This window comes from Acomys russatus, chromosome 3 (genome assembly GCF_903995435.1).
Source record: "Acomys russatus chromosome 3, mAcoRus1.1, whole genome shotgun sequence".
NCBI classification, from domain to species: Eukaryota; Metazoa; Chordata; class Mammalia; order Rodentia; family Muridae; genus Acomys; species Acomys russatus.
Window position 1 is genome coordinate 59146119 of NC_067139.1, and position 14000 is coordinate 59160118.

Here is a 14000-nt window from a genome sequence, read left to right on the forward strand (position 1 = left end):
CCGAATATCCGGGCCTCTGTCCTCTGTGCCCTTTCCCCACCCCTTTAAAAAAATTATTTACCTTTATTTTATGTGCATTGGTGTTTCACTTGTGTGTGTGTCTTTGTGATCGTGTCAGATCTTGGAGCTACGGACAGTTGTGAGCTGCCATGTGGGCGCTGGGATTTGAACCCAGGGCTTCTGGAAGAGCAGTCAATGCCCCTAACCGCAGAGCCATCTCTCCAGCCCTATATGTCTTCCCTTTAAGAGTGGGAAAAGATAAAAGAAAAGTCATAGCAGGTACTCTGGATGAAATTCCAGAAGCCAAGCCCCTTGGAGACCTGGGGTTTACTGGCATGTCACTGTGTGTGGCATTAATCACAAAAATAGGTCACTGGTCAGTATAAACTATGGGCAGGAGTACAGTCAGTGTCAGCCACAATGCTTTTCCTGCCCACTTGGTGGCTCAGTAGAAACCCCCAAGCCAGTGTTCTTGCCCTTCTGTGTGATCCAGGGATAGGGACTCACACATACATGGCTGGTGCTGGTGGAGGTCCCACAGCACAGACACCAGTTTCTTCATTGGAGCTAGCTGGGGAACAGACATGCGCTAGGTTAGTCACAGTCTTGGGAGGCATGAGCCGTTTGGTCCTATCGGCAAGGCAGGAGAAGTTTGTCCTTGCAGCTGTCCCCAAGAGACTGAGCCTGACACAGGAGGGCCCTCTGGACTGGGTCTAACAAGTTCTGGAAGGAGGGAGGAATCCAAAGCTACAGGAATGCCAGTCTTAGACTCTGGCTGCATAATAAAACACAGTGGAAGCCGGGCTGTGGTGGCACACTCCTTTAATCGCAGCACTGGGGAGGCAGAGGCAGGCGGATCTCCGTGAGTTCGAGGCCAGTTTGATATACAAATGGAGTCCAGGACAGCCAGGGCTACATAGAGAAACCTTGTCTTGAAAAACAAAACAAAAGGGCTGAGAGACGGCTCAGAGGTGACGAGCACTGTCTGCTCTTCCAGAGGTTCTGAGTTCAATTCCTAGAAACTACATGGTGGCTCACAACCATCTATAGTGAGATCTGGCGCCCTCTTCTGGCCTGCATGTGTACATGCAGGCAGAACATTGTATACATAATAAATAAATAAATCTTTAAAAAAAAAAAAAAAATCCACAATGGAGACTAGTGACCACGTTGGTGAGAACCAGTTGAAGAACAGGAAGAACAAGAAAAAGCAAAGTTGCTTTTTTTTTTTTTTTGCCTGTGAGTGAGGAGATACTGCAAAGAGCATGGCAGACCCCAAAGCAGCCTTCATCTGGCATGAGTGATGGCTGCTCCATAGCCACATAGTTTCTTTCCTCCCTGTACACACACACACACACACACACAAACACACCAGTTAATCCAACTCCTACCCCCACATACTGTAGTACCTACCCCTTAGGTTACCGCCAGTTAGGGCAGAATTGCATAGAGAAGCCTTCAAGGAGCAGTTGGCAGTGGCTAGACTCTCAGGTGGGGGGGTCCAGTGACCATCTCTCCCAACTCCAACAGGTAGGCATCTGATGGGCTCCCCAAAGCAGGCATAGCTAATCTGGTGACAATGGCAGCTGCCACTCAGAGGACTGAGTCCCGCAACACTCAGGGAGATACACTTCATGTGTTCTCTTACGTGGAAAGTTTAAAGGTGCATATATGTCTTCAGATGTGTGCTCATAGGTCACTAGGCTAGAAAAGGGATCATGAGAGTAGCCGAGATCTTAAGGGAGGGTGGGGAAAAGAGAAGATGATGTAACAGAAAAACAGAAGTGAGAACTGTGGGAAGGAAAGGGAGGGTCATGGGGTATGCAGTGGGGGAGGGAGACAAACGAGAGCCAAGAATAACAGCACATGTTCGTAAAGAAGTCATGGTGGAGCCCGGTGTGGGGGCGCACGTCTGAAATCTCAGCACCCGGCAGGCAGAGGCAGGCTTATCTCTGTGAGTTTGAGGCCAGCCTGGTCTACAGAAGGAGTCCAGGACAACCAAGGCTACACAGAGAAACCCTGTCTCAAAAAACCAAAACCAAAACCAAAACAAACAAAAAGGTGTCATGGTGGAACCCTTTATCTTATATTCTAACCTGAATAACAATTATGATATTGAAAAAAATACAATGAGGGTCAAATATAAGCAAAGTACAATTATATGTGTATATATAAAAATGTCATAATAAAGCCATTTTTTTAAATAAAGATTTATTTATTATGTATGCAATGTTCTGCCTGATGTGTGTCTGTCTGCCAGAAGAGGGCACCAGATCCCATAGATGGTTATGAGCCACCATGTGATTTCTGAAAATTGAACTCAGAACCTCTGGAAGAGCAGCCTGTGCTCTTAATCTCTGAGCCATCTCTCCAGCCCATAAAACCATTATTTTAAATGCTAACAAAAAGTTAATGAGAAAATAAAGGGCAAGGTTTGATGACGCACACCTTTGATCCCAGTATGAGGAAGGAAGAGGCAGAAGGATCTCCAAGTTCAAGGCCAACCTGGGCTACATATTAAATTTCAAACCAGCCCGGGTTACATAGTGAGACTTTGTCTCAAAAAAAGAAAGAGGAGCTAGAGAGATGGCTCAGAGGTTAAGAGCACTGTGTCTATTCTTCCAAAGGTCTCGAGTTCAATTCCCAGCCACCACATGGTGGCTCACAACCATCTATAATGAGATCTGGTGCCCTTTTCTGGCATTCAGGCAGAATACTGTATAAATAATTAAATCTTAGAAAGAAAGAAAGAAAGAAAGAAAGAAAGAAAGAAAGATGAAAACGATGATAAACTGGGAGTTTTGAAGAACAAAAGTTTCAGGGTTGTGTTTTAGCAACCCTGGGAATCAGATGTCGCTAAGCCAGCTCTCTAGCACTGAGCTATATTCCTAGCCTCTGGTGTCTCTTAGAAAGATGACAATTCTGTGGCTCTAAGACCTTATTTAACACTTGGCTTTCTTTTCTTTTCTTTTCTTTTCCCCCCTTTTTCTAAGACAGTGTTTCACCTATCCCAGGCTAGCCTCACATTTGGTGTATAGCTGAAGATAGCCTTGCACTTCTGGTCCTCCTGTCTCCCCCACCTCCCAAGAACTGGATTTTAGGCCTGTGCCGTCTCACTGGACTCTCATTCATCCTTAATTATTTTTTGTAGGTCCAACTTCTAACTATAGTCCCTCAAGGCTTCCACATATGAATTTTGGAGGATATCATCTGGCCAAATAGCAACCCCAAATCCGTGAAGCTCTAGGCTCGCCCATCTCCTCCCAGGGCAAGACCAGTCTGAAACTTGAAATTTAATAGGAAAGAGAAAGTATCTGGGATTGAAAAGGAAAAAGGGAAAAGTCTTCAAACATGAAGCGGAAGGCTGGGGAGATGGCTCATGGGTAAAGTGCTTGAAGTCACATAAAAGCCAGGCAGCATGTGGCTAGCCCAGCACTGGGGAGCAGAGGTCCTTGGGGCTTGCTGGTCAGCCATTCTAACTTAAATAACAGCTTTGGGTTCAGTGAGAGGCTCTGACTCATAAAGTAAGGTGGATAAGGGATTGAGGAAGACACCTGACACCAACCTCTGGCCTCCGTATGCACCTGTACCCACCACTGCACACACGTGCGTGCACTCATACACTCCCCCAAACACACAGGGAGTGGGAGCCCTGCAACAGGCTCAGCCCTAACAGACCCAGACCGCGTTCTGCATCCAGACCCTAACTACCGAACAGCAATTGTCTCCAACATCAGTGGTGTTGCTACCCTCCTCCCCTACTTAGAAGCCTGTTTCTGCCTGCATCCCCATCTGAGACTCAAAAGTGAGACTGCCCACACAGCCGTACATGCGTCATGACTCCCGCAATGACTTCAGACCTGGCCATACTCGAGCAATGTTTCCCACATGTTTCCACGGAGAAAGGACATTTGACAGAGCCTCAACAACAGCAACAGCAGCAGCAACAACAACAAAAATCCACGTTCTGCTGTTCGAATTCTAGACATTTTGATCTTTACAGAATATCCAAAAGACTGAAGACCATCATCCAATCAGAACTGGATGTAGAGCTTTGTCCCTTGAGGAGGTTGCTTGGAGACAAGCTGGGACCTTTGTGCAGCCGAGCCATCCAGGGAGGTAAGAGCACTGACCTTTGAACCTCACCAGCAGTTTTCTTTTACTGGTCTAGGTGACACTGACCTCACTTTGTCTGAATCGTCTGAGGCCTGTGTTACCTCACTTTACACAGGGAAGAAGACCTGGGTGCCATCTGTATGGTCAGAGCATGTGGCTCCTGGGCTACAGTCAAGCCTTGCTTTAAGCACACAGCACTAATGAGTGGAGATTTGTGCTGGGTAGAAAGGAGTTTTCTGGGCCTGCATAGTCAGGGTTAGGGTTACACTCCCTATGAAGCTGAGCAGGGCTCCCTCCTAGTAGAACCAGGGCCAGAATGGATGGGTTTTTTTTTTTTTTTTTTCTGAAGAAGAACCTGAAGCCTGCTTGACCTTGGCTGACCAATAGAGACTGTGGACAGATGAAAAACTGTAGGTCAAAAACAAAGCTACCAGCTGGGCATGGTGGCACATGCCTTTAATCCCAGCACTTGGGAGGCAGGGGCAGAGGCAGGCAGATCTCTGACATCTCTAAGTTTGAGGCCAGCCTGGCTTACAGAGCAAGTTCTAGGACAGTCAAGACTACACAGAGAAACGTTTATCTCAAGCAAAGACAAAAACAAACAAAAATCAAAACAAAGCTACCCTAAGCTCCTAAACTATTTTAGGCTCCTTTTTAGCTACTTAGCTTAACTTCTGCATCTGACCCAGTGTTCCTGTGACAAACAGGTAAGCTGCTTACCCTAGCTGGCCTCTGGCCTCCACCCACCCTAAAACTAAGAATCTTAGTATCTTAAGTTCGAGGGTAGCCTAAGGCTAAATAGTGTGATCCTGTCTCCAAACACACACGCGCGCGCGCGCGCGCACACACACACACACACACACACACACACACACACAGAGTCATTTGAATTCTCAGGACAAAACATTTCCTTATTTCCTTTGAAGAGAAGTCCTTGCTTTGGGTCTACAGTCTCCAGACCTACATCTCTCCCCAGCAGTGCCCGCCCCTCTCTCTTCCTTTTTACATTGTCTCATTAAGCAGTCCAGACGGGCCTTGAACTCACAAAGATCTACCTGCCTCTGACTCCCAAGGATTAAAGACATGTGCCACAGCCAGAAAGATTTTTTTTTTAAGTGTGTGTGTAGATATGCTTGTGGAAATCAGAGGCCAGACAACCTCTGGTATCTGGCTGGACACTTTCATGATTTCCCTGTCTCCGCCTGCTGTTTCTCCACAGGAGCACTGGTATTACAGACCTCTGCTTTGTGTGGCTTCTGGGGATCTGAACTGAAGCTCTCATGCCTAGCAGGAAAGGGCTGTACGCACTGGGCATTCTCCTTAGTCCCTAGCTGTCTCTTGACATCCTCCACCACACCCAGGGAAACTTCTAGAAGCTGACACATCTGATTAAAATACACTTCTTGGGGGCTGGATAGATGGCTCAGTGCTTAATACTGCCTGCTCTTCCAAAGGACTGGGTTCAATTCCCAGCACCCACACGACAGCTCACAACTGTCTTTGACTTCATGACCTGACACCCTCACACCAGCACACATAGATTAAATAAAATATTAAAAATAAAATAAAATACACCTCCCCCAAGGCACCTAGGAATGGATCCTAGCTTCCAGAAAAGGCCCTGAGGGACCTCCCTGGCTCCTGCAGCCTCTGCCAGCTCTGTGCCCCAGCCCGAAACTCTCAGTTCCTCAACAGGGTTTCCCACTTTCTTCTCTGCTTCCTGTCCAGGCCAGGCTTAGAGCTAAGGAAAGCAATAGTCAGTTTGACCACAAGAAAAAAATGTGACCCAAATAGTAGGTGGAGAGAGAATTTGGTGATGGAGGAAGGATTTCAGCCAAATATTTATTTATTTGTTTGTTTATTTATTTATTTTGGAAACAGGGTGTCTGTGTGTAGATCTGGCTGTCCTAGAACTCACTTTGCAGACCAGGCTCAGAGACCTGCCTTCCACTGCATCCCAAGTGCTGGGATTAACAATGTGGGTGGCGCACACCTTTAATCCGAGCGCTCAGGAGGCAGAGGCAGGCGATCTCTGTGAATTCCAGGCCAGCCTGGTCTACAAAGCCAGTTCAGGACAGCCAAGACCACAAAAAAAAACAAAAAAAAAAAACAAAAAAAACAAAAAAAAAAAGAAAGAAAGAAAGAAAGAAAAAAATATGTTCCACCACTATCATGCTTTTTTTTTTTTTTTAAGATTTATTTATTTATTTATTTATTTTTATCTATACAATGTTCTGTCTACATTTGTAGCTGCACTCCAGAAGAGGGCACCAGATCTCATAATAGATGGCTATGAGCCACCATGTGATTTCTGGGAATTGAACTCAGGACCTCTTGAAGAGTAGCCAGTGCTATTAACCGCTGAGCCTAGCCATCTGTCAGCCCTGGAAACTTCTTGAGAAGAGGGAACTGAAGCTAAGCCTGAAGGTACAGCCTTGTTTGGACTGAGAATGGGTGGTGGGAGGGTGGGAAAAGGGCTGGCCATCTGTTGCAGAAAACCAAACACCCAGTGTGAGATAGCAGCATTCAAGCAGACTGAGGCTGGGAGATCAGGCCTTAGGGTAAGAACACAGAGCCCACCAATCACAGGGGACTCAGTGGTCTATCCCGGGTGGCCTCAGGGAGATCCCTCGACACGCAGAAGAGACTCTACTTCCTTTACAAATAACACAAGAGCTGTCACTCTCCTTAGAGTGATCTTAGATCTCAGGCTAGGTCTCATAGTATTAACACGCTGAAGAGTGGGGCAACGGCAACGAGAGATGTGAGCCCCAGCTCCCGGAGAAGTAACGAGGGGTCCAGCCCTGGCTCCTGCACTCACAGTTCTGAGATTCCAAGCAAGCCTTGTCTTGGGTCCTCAACCAACAGCAAAGAGAAATTGAATTCCAGGCTTCTGAAGAGAGCCTAGAATGGCCCGTCCCATGCCCAGCCTGTCTCTGGAGGAGTCCCCTTTTTACCTTGCGGTTCATAGATTTTGCTAGTGTGGTGTCATGCCATGCATTTGTAATTCTAGAACTGGGGAAACCAATACAGGAGGGAGACTTCAACAACAAGACCATAGCTAAAGTTCACTGGGTAGTCAAAAAGCACAACAAAATAAAATAAAATGCTCACCATTACTATTTACTAGGAAAATGCAAATCAAAGCAGAAAGAGACTGCTTTTACTCCTGCTAGAACAGCTATTCTAAAAGTAAAATTAAAGCTGGGCGGTGGTGGCACATGCCTTTAATCCCAGCACTCGGGAGGCAGAGGCAGGTGGGTCACTGTGAGTTTGAGGCCAGCCTGGTCAACAAAGCGAGTCCAGGACAGTCAAGGCTACACAGAGAAACCCTGTCTTGAAAAAAACCAAACAAATAAATAAATAAAAGTAAAATTAAGCAAAGCGTGGTTGTGCATGTCTTTAATCCCAGAACATGAGAGGCAAAGACAGGCAGATCTCTGTGAATTCAAGGCCAGCCTGGTCTACAGAGCAAGTTCCAGGACAGCCAGGGCTACATAGAGAAACCCTATCTCAAACAAAACAAAACAAAACCAAGAAGAAAAACCAAAACCAACAAACAAATATAAGTAAAGTTAAAAATAGGCTGTCTGGGGCTGGAGAGATGACTCAGAGGTTAAGAGCACTGGCTGCTGTTCCAAAGGTCATGAGTTCAATTCCCAGCAACCACATGGTGGCTCAGAACCATCTGTAATGAGATCTGGTGCCCTCTTCTGGTATGCAGGTGTTACATGCAGGCAGAACACTGTCTACATAATAAATAAATAAATAAATCTTTAAAAAATAAAATAAAATAGGCTGCCTGAGAGTCGCAACACTAGAAAGTGCTGTTGGCTCTGTGGCATCTGCTGCTGCTGGAAGCTGGGGGGTATAGCAGCTGCCAAGGCCTGAGGCCTCTGCATTAACCCCAGAGCAGTAAGCCGCTAGCCTGAGAAATGTGTTGAGCCATAAGTGAAGGTCTGGGGTCCTGTGGGACACGGGGAAGCCATTGGAGGGAAAGTGGGGTCAAAAGTGTGTTCAAACCTGGGAAATTTCGTCCCCAGATCAGCAGGAGTAGGATCACACCACCCCTGCCATGGGCAGGCCTGCTTGTCTGAGCCCTCATAGCCATCTGCCCCCACCTTTGCCCCTCTCCCAGGAGGTAATGGTAGCCAGGTTAAATTACCCTCCTCTTAAAAAGTCACATCAGCAGCACATGGAATTTCTTCTTATGCAAATGAGGCATTCCTAGCGCCCTGGCCCTAGCCAATGAATGATGTATACTCACCCCAAAAGACCCTACCCACATCCCAAAGGTTTAAGTAGCCTTTGTTCCTCCCATTCAATGAGCTAACACACTCAAGCCTGCCTCAAGTCTATTCTTGTCATGCCCACAGCTACCTGAGGTCTACTCTACTCCCACCATTCAGCTTTGCCTCCCCCTCTCAGGATCCACCAGTCAGGATGGGCCCCCCAACCCCCATAGCGCCACCACAGCAAGAAGCTGAGCCTGAACAGTACATAAGTACCTGGCTTTGATAAGAGCAATAGGCCAATACGTTGTCCTCTTGTGTAAAAATTAGTTCTATTACACATGGGTATGGTGGGAAAATGCCACATAGGAGTCAAGATGTAACTTCATCCTATGAAGACAGTAATACTTCTGAGACCACAGATGGTGACGATGCCATCAGTGAGCTGGTCAGAGCTGGTCATGATAGCTCAGCAGGGCAGATATGTGCCACTAGGCTTGACAACTTGAATTCTGTCTTTAGGATAAATGTTTATCCACGTGGTAGAAGGAAAGAACCCACTCTTGAAAAGTTGTCTTTTGTTGATCTAACTTGAAAACCTGAGTTTGACCCCTGTATCTTATAATCTCCTCAAAGTTATCATCTGACCTGAATAGGCCCACTCCATGACTTTTTGTTGTTGGTGGTTTGGTTTGGGGTTTTTTGAGTCAGGGTTTCTCTGTATAACCTCAGCTGTCTTGGTATCATCTCTTACTTAATTTTTTTTTTTATTTTTTATTTTTTTGAGACAGGGTTTTTCTGTGTAGCCTTGGCTGTCCTGTGCTACTTATAGCTACACCCACCCCAGAAGCTCTTATTTTTATTTCTCCTTTCATTCATGGGTATTTTCAAGTGTATTATTTAGTAAACAAATGTTTGGTGACTTCCCAGATATCTTTCTATACTGCCCACCGACTCAATTACTTTGTATGACATGAGTCTTTTAAATTTATTGAAAATTGTCTTCTTGTTTTGTTTATTTTGAGGGGGTTGACTTTGTTTTATATTTGATCAGGTCTCACAGTGTAACCCGAGCCATGTATTCATGGAAACCCTCTTGCCTCTAGCTCTCAGGTGCTGAAATTACAGTTGTATAATCCTCACCAGGCTTTGAGAATTGTCTTAGGACATGTGATCTTTAAAAAAAAAATGTTACGGCTGGTGAGATGACTCAGTGGGTAAAGGCAGACAAGCTTACCGACCTGATTTCAGTCCCTAGAACCCGTGTAAAGGTAGGAGGAGAGACACTGACCTCCACCTATGTATCAGTGGGCAACACGCACACACACACATCTTGGACAGGAACACATATAAGTAATGATAATTTTTATTTTAAAACATGAAGAGATTAGAGAGATGGTTCAGTGCTCTTCCTGAGGACATGAGTTCAGTGTCCAGGCCCTGCATCAAGTGGCTCTAAACCACCTGTGGGCACCCCGGTACACATGTGCTTGGCCTCTGTGGGCACCTGAACACACACACATGCACACACACAGGCATGCACACACGCACTTAAAAATAAAGTCTTTTTTAAAAAATGAAATTATATATATATATATATATATATATATATATATGACCTTGCATAAGACAGGTGGTCATTAAATACGTGATCAAAATTTATGTTACATCCCACTTACCCAAAGCTAACCTTAATAATTTAGATCTCAACATCTGAAAAGACTGAAGAGACTACCAGTTTTGTTTCTTCTAAAGTAGATTTTAGCTGGACATGATGGCACATGCCTTTAATCCCAGCACTTGGGAGGCAGAGGTAGACAGATCTCTGTGAGGTTGAGGCCAGCCTGCTCTACAGAACAAGTTCAAGGCTACAAAGAAAAACCCTTTCTCAATAAAATAAAATAAAATAAAATAAAAATAAAGTGATGTGCTGTAGACTGTGAAATACTGAACACCTGGAGACATCTCTAGACCACTTCTCTCATTATAGTGGAGCATGGTATTGCCCAGGGCAGAGGCCACATGAATGGCCACTCAATTAAGTGGGTAGGAGAGATGGATAGCAATGTGCTAGTGGGTTAACCTGAGAAGCCTGCATGGCCATGAGTGAGAAAGCAACACACAGATGTGCGGAGAACTTTCAGGCTAATCTGCACAGGAAGAGTATTCTGGCCTGTGTACACTGACATGACAATAATGGCATGTAGTCTATAAGGGCACATTATATCACGTGACCTCTGCCTATGCAGTTCGAGCTTAAGGCTTCACTGAAACTACATTACTAGTCCGTCATCTTGGAAATCCCTGTTTCTGGGGCTGGAGAGATGGCTCAGAGGTTAAGAGCCCCGACTGCTCCTACAAAGGTCCTGAGTTCAATTCCCAGCAACCACATGGTGGCTCACAACCATCTATAATGAGATCTGGTGCCCTCTTCTGGCCTGCCGGTGTACATGCAGGCAGAACTCTGTACACATAATAAATAAATCTTTAAAAAGAAAGAAATCACAGTGTCCAGTCTTATTTTTTCCTTTGTGTAGATTTCTGTTTCCATCTGGAATAATTTTTCTTTTGATTTATTTATTTATTCACTTATTTTTGGACAGGATCTCTTACATCCCAAGCTGGTCTCCAACTTTCTTTGTAGTCAAAGATGACCCTGAACTGTGACCCTTTGTCTCTCCCTCTCAATGCTGGGATCTAGCCTATGCCTCCATCTTGGAACCTGGTAAGTTTTGAATGGATGTTGTACACAGTCCAGTTATCTTATCAGGTGTTGAATATTTGTTGAATGGGTGCAGTCTCACCATGTAATTCTTGGCTAGGAGCTTGCTATGTAGACCAGGTTGACCATATGCTTGTTCGATCCTCCTGTTCGTGCCTTACCCCTGGGATTACAGGTGGGTGCCATCACCTCCAACTATTTGAATTTCTTTTCTTTTTCTTTCTTTTATTTCTTTCTTTTTCTTCCCCCCCCCCCCCCCCCCCCCCCGCTTTTCTTTTTAAAGACAGGATTTCTTTGTATAGCCCTGGCTGTCCTGTAACTAGCTCTGTAGACCAGGTTGGCCTTGAATTCAGAGCACCACCAGCCTCTGCCTCCCCAGTCCTGGGATTAAAAGCGTGTGCCACTTTGCTTGGCTTTTGAATGGTTAGTTTTGTTTTCCTTAGATATTCTTAGGCTTCCTTCTAGAATAGTTAAATTGCCTGGAAGTCAATGGTCTTTTGGAATTTTCTTCTAAGTTTTATTAGGCAGGAAGGATCACAACTAGTCTAGAATTTATTTATTTATTTATTATTTATTTTTATTTTATGTGCATCATTATTTTGCCTGCATGTGTGTCTGTGTGAGGGTGTCAGATCTTGGAGTTACAGACAGTTGTGAGGTGCTATGTGGGTGCTAGGAATTGAACCCGGGTCCTTTGGAAGAGCAGTCAGTGTTCTTAACCGCTGAGCCATTTCCCCAGTCCCCCCTTTTTTTTTTTTTTTTTTTGAGACAAGGATTCTCTGTGTAGCCTTGGCTTTCCTGGACTGACTTTTGTAGACCAGGCTGGCCTCAAACTCACAGCAATTCACCTGCCTCTGCCTCCCAAGTGCTGGGATTACAGGTATGCAACAACATGCTCTGCTGAATTAAAATTTTTTAAAGATTTATTTTAAACTTATGTGTTTGGACTGTTTTACCTGCATGCTCTTTCTGCACTACATGTATGTTTGGTGCCCACAGAAGAAGACATCAGAGTCCCTGAAACTGGAGTCACAGGCAGTTGTGAGATGCCATGTGGGTGCTGGGAATGGAAGCCAGGTCTTCTGGGAGAGCATCATGTGCTGTGCTCTTAATCACTGAGCCACCTCGCCACCCCTAAAGTTAATTTTATTCTGCTACTAAAGCAAAACCTATTTGGGTACAGTAGTACATTATGACCTTTGAATTACGAGGCTTTCCAGCCTGCAGCTGTAACAGGCTTCAGTCCTGGCCAGTGTGAGGTCAGAGGACTGTGACAATTCAGTGAGACGGTTCTCTCCTGAAGCCCTGGGTAGTATTCTCAGGTGGCTATCTGAAAGAATGTGGGCAGGGGTGGGGGGAGGTGAGGGGGATGGGATGTCTGTAGCTATCTAGGTTTCTCTCTCTCTCTCTCTCTCTCTCTCTCTAGTCTCCTGTGAGATCGGTGTGGTTGCATTCCTGGGCTTGCATCCACGTAGTTCGCCCTGGATGTTCAGAGTTAGCTTTTTCCCTGTGCACAGCCCTGAGATCACTGACAAACAGTGAAGCTGGGTGACCATGAGGTTGCTTCTGATGGCTTGGAAAACACTGGCCTTGGTTGCCTGCTGCTGTGTGTGTTAAAAACTGTTGTCTTGGGCTAGAAAAACAGCCTAGCAGTTGGTGTTTCTGAGTTTAATTCCCAGCAACCACACAGGGATCTGATGCCTTCCTCTGGCCTGAAGATATATATACAGACAGAGCACTCATATATAAAAATTAAATAAATAAATCTAACAAACAAACAAACAAAAACCCTATTGTTTTTAAAAAAAAAAAAAAAAAAAACCTATTGTTTCAGCCACAAATGGTGGGGGTGCTTTTAATCCCAGCACTCAGGGAAGCAGAGGCAGAAGGATCTCTGTGAGCTTGAGGCCAGCTTAGTCTAAGTGCAAGCCCAGGACAGCCAAGGCTACACAGAGAAACCCTGTCTCAAAAATAAAACAAGACAAAAACAAAAACAGGAAGAGGAGGAGGAGGAGGAATTGTTTCATATGATCTTTTTAATTCTAGCTTGGCTGAAAGCAGAATTTCACATCATATTTCCCCCTGAATAAATAAACTGCTGTAAGTTTATATGATGGAACACCATATAACCATGGGAAAGAATGTACCTTAACTAGTCTCAAAAAATGGTGTGCTATCTGAGATGTTCCAGACAGACATAGCTGTAGAAACAGCAAGTATATCAGTGGTTGCCTGATTCTGAGAGTACAGGGGCCTATGGGTAATGGTGGAAGGTATTGGGTGACATTTTGGTGATAGAAATGTGTTGTAGCGCGGGGCAGTGGTGGCGCGCGCCTTTAATCCCAGCACTCGGGAGGCAGAGGCAGGTGGATCACTGTGAGTTTGAGGCCAGCCTGGTCTACAGAGCAAGTTCAGGTCAGCAAGGCTGCACATAGAAACCCTGTCTCAAAAAAACAAAATGAAACAAAAAACCAAAAACCAAAACAAACAAACAAAAACCCCAGAAATGTGTTGTAGTTTTATCTACTTTATTTGGGTTCTTTACCTCTACCTCCCTTCCAACCACGCAACACTGAGTAGGAGAAAAAAAGGTTAGAGGGGAAAGGGGATGTAGACCTCTTCAGATTTTCCTTGGGGCAAGTCCAATCTTCATAGTCAGACTATCCAGCAGTGTAGCAGACAGCAAACACAGCAGCAGGGAGAGCAGCAGCAGGGATAGCTGCTTGCTTGCTTGCTTCCTTCCTTCCATCCCATGTCCCTCTGTGGGCCTTGGCATTTATATTCTCTCAGAGACCTCAGAATTAAACTATCTGTCACTGGCAAAGATCACACCCCTTTCAGAGCAGGAGACATAGTTATCAGCTGTGGACAAACCAAAGCAGCCCCATCTCCCACACCTGGGATTAAAACAAAAACATATTTACATAACA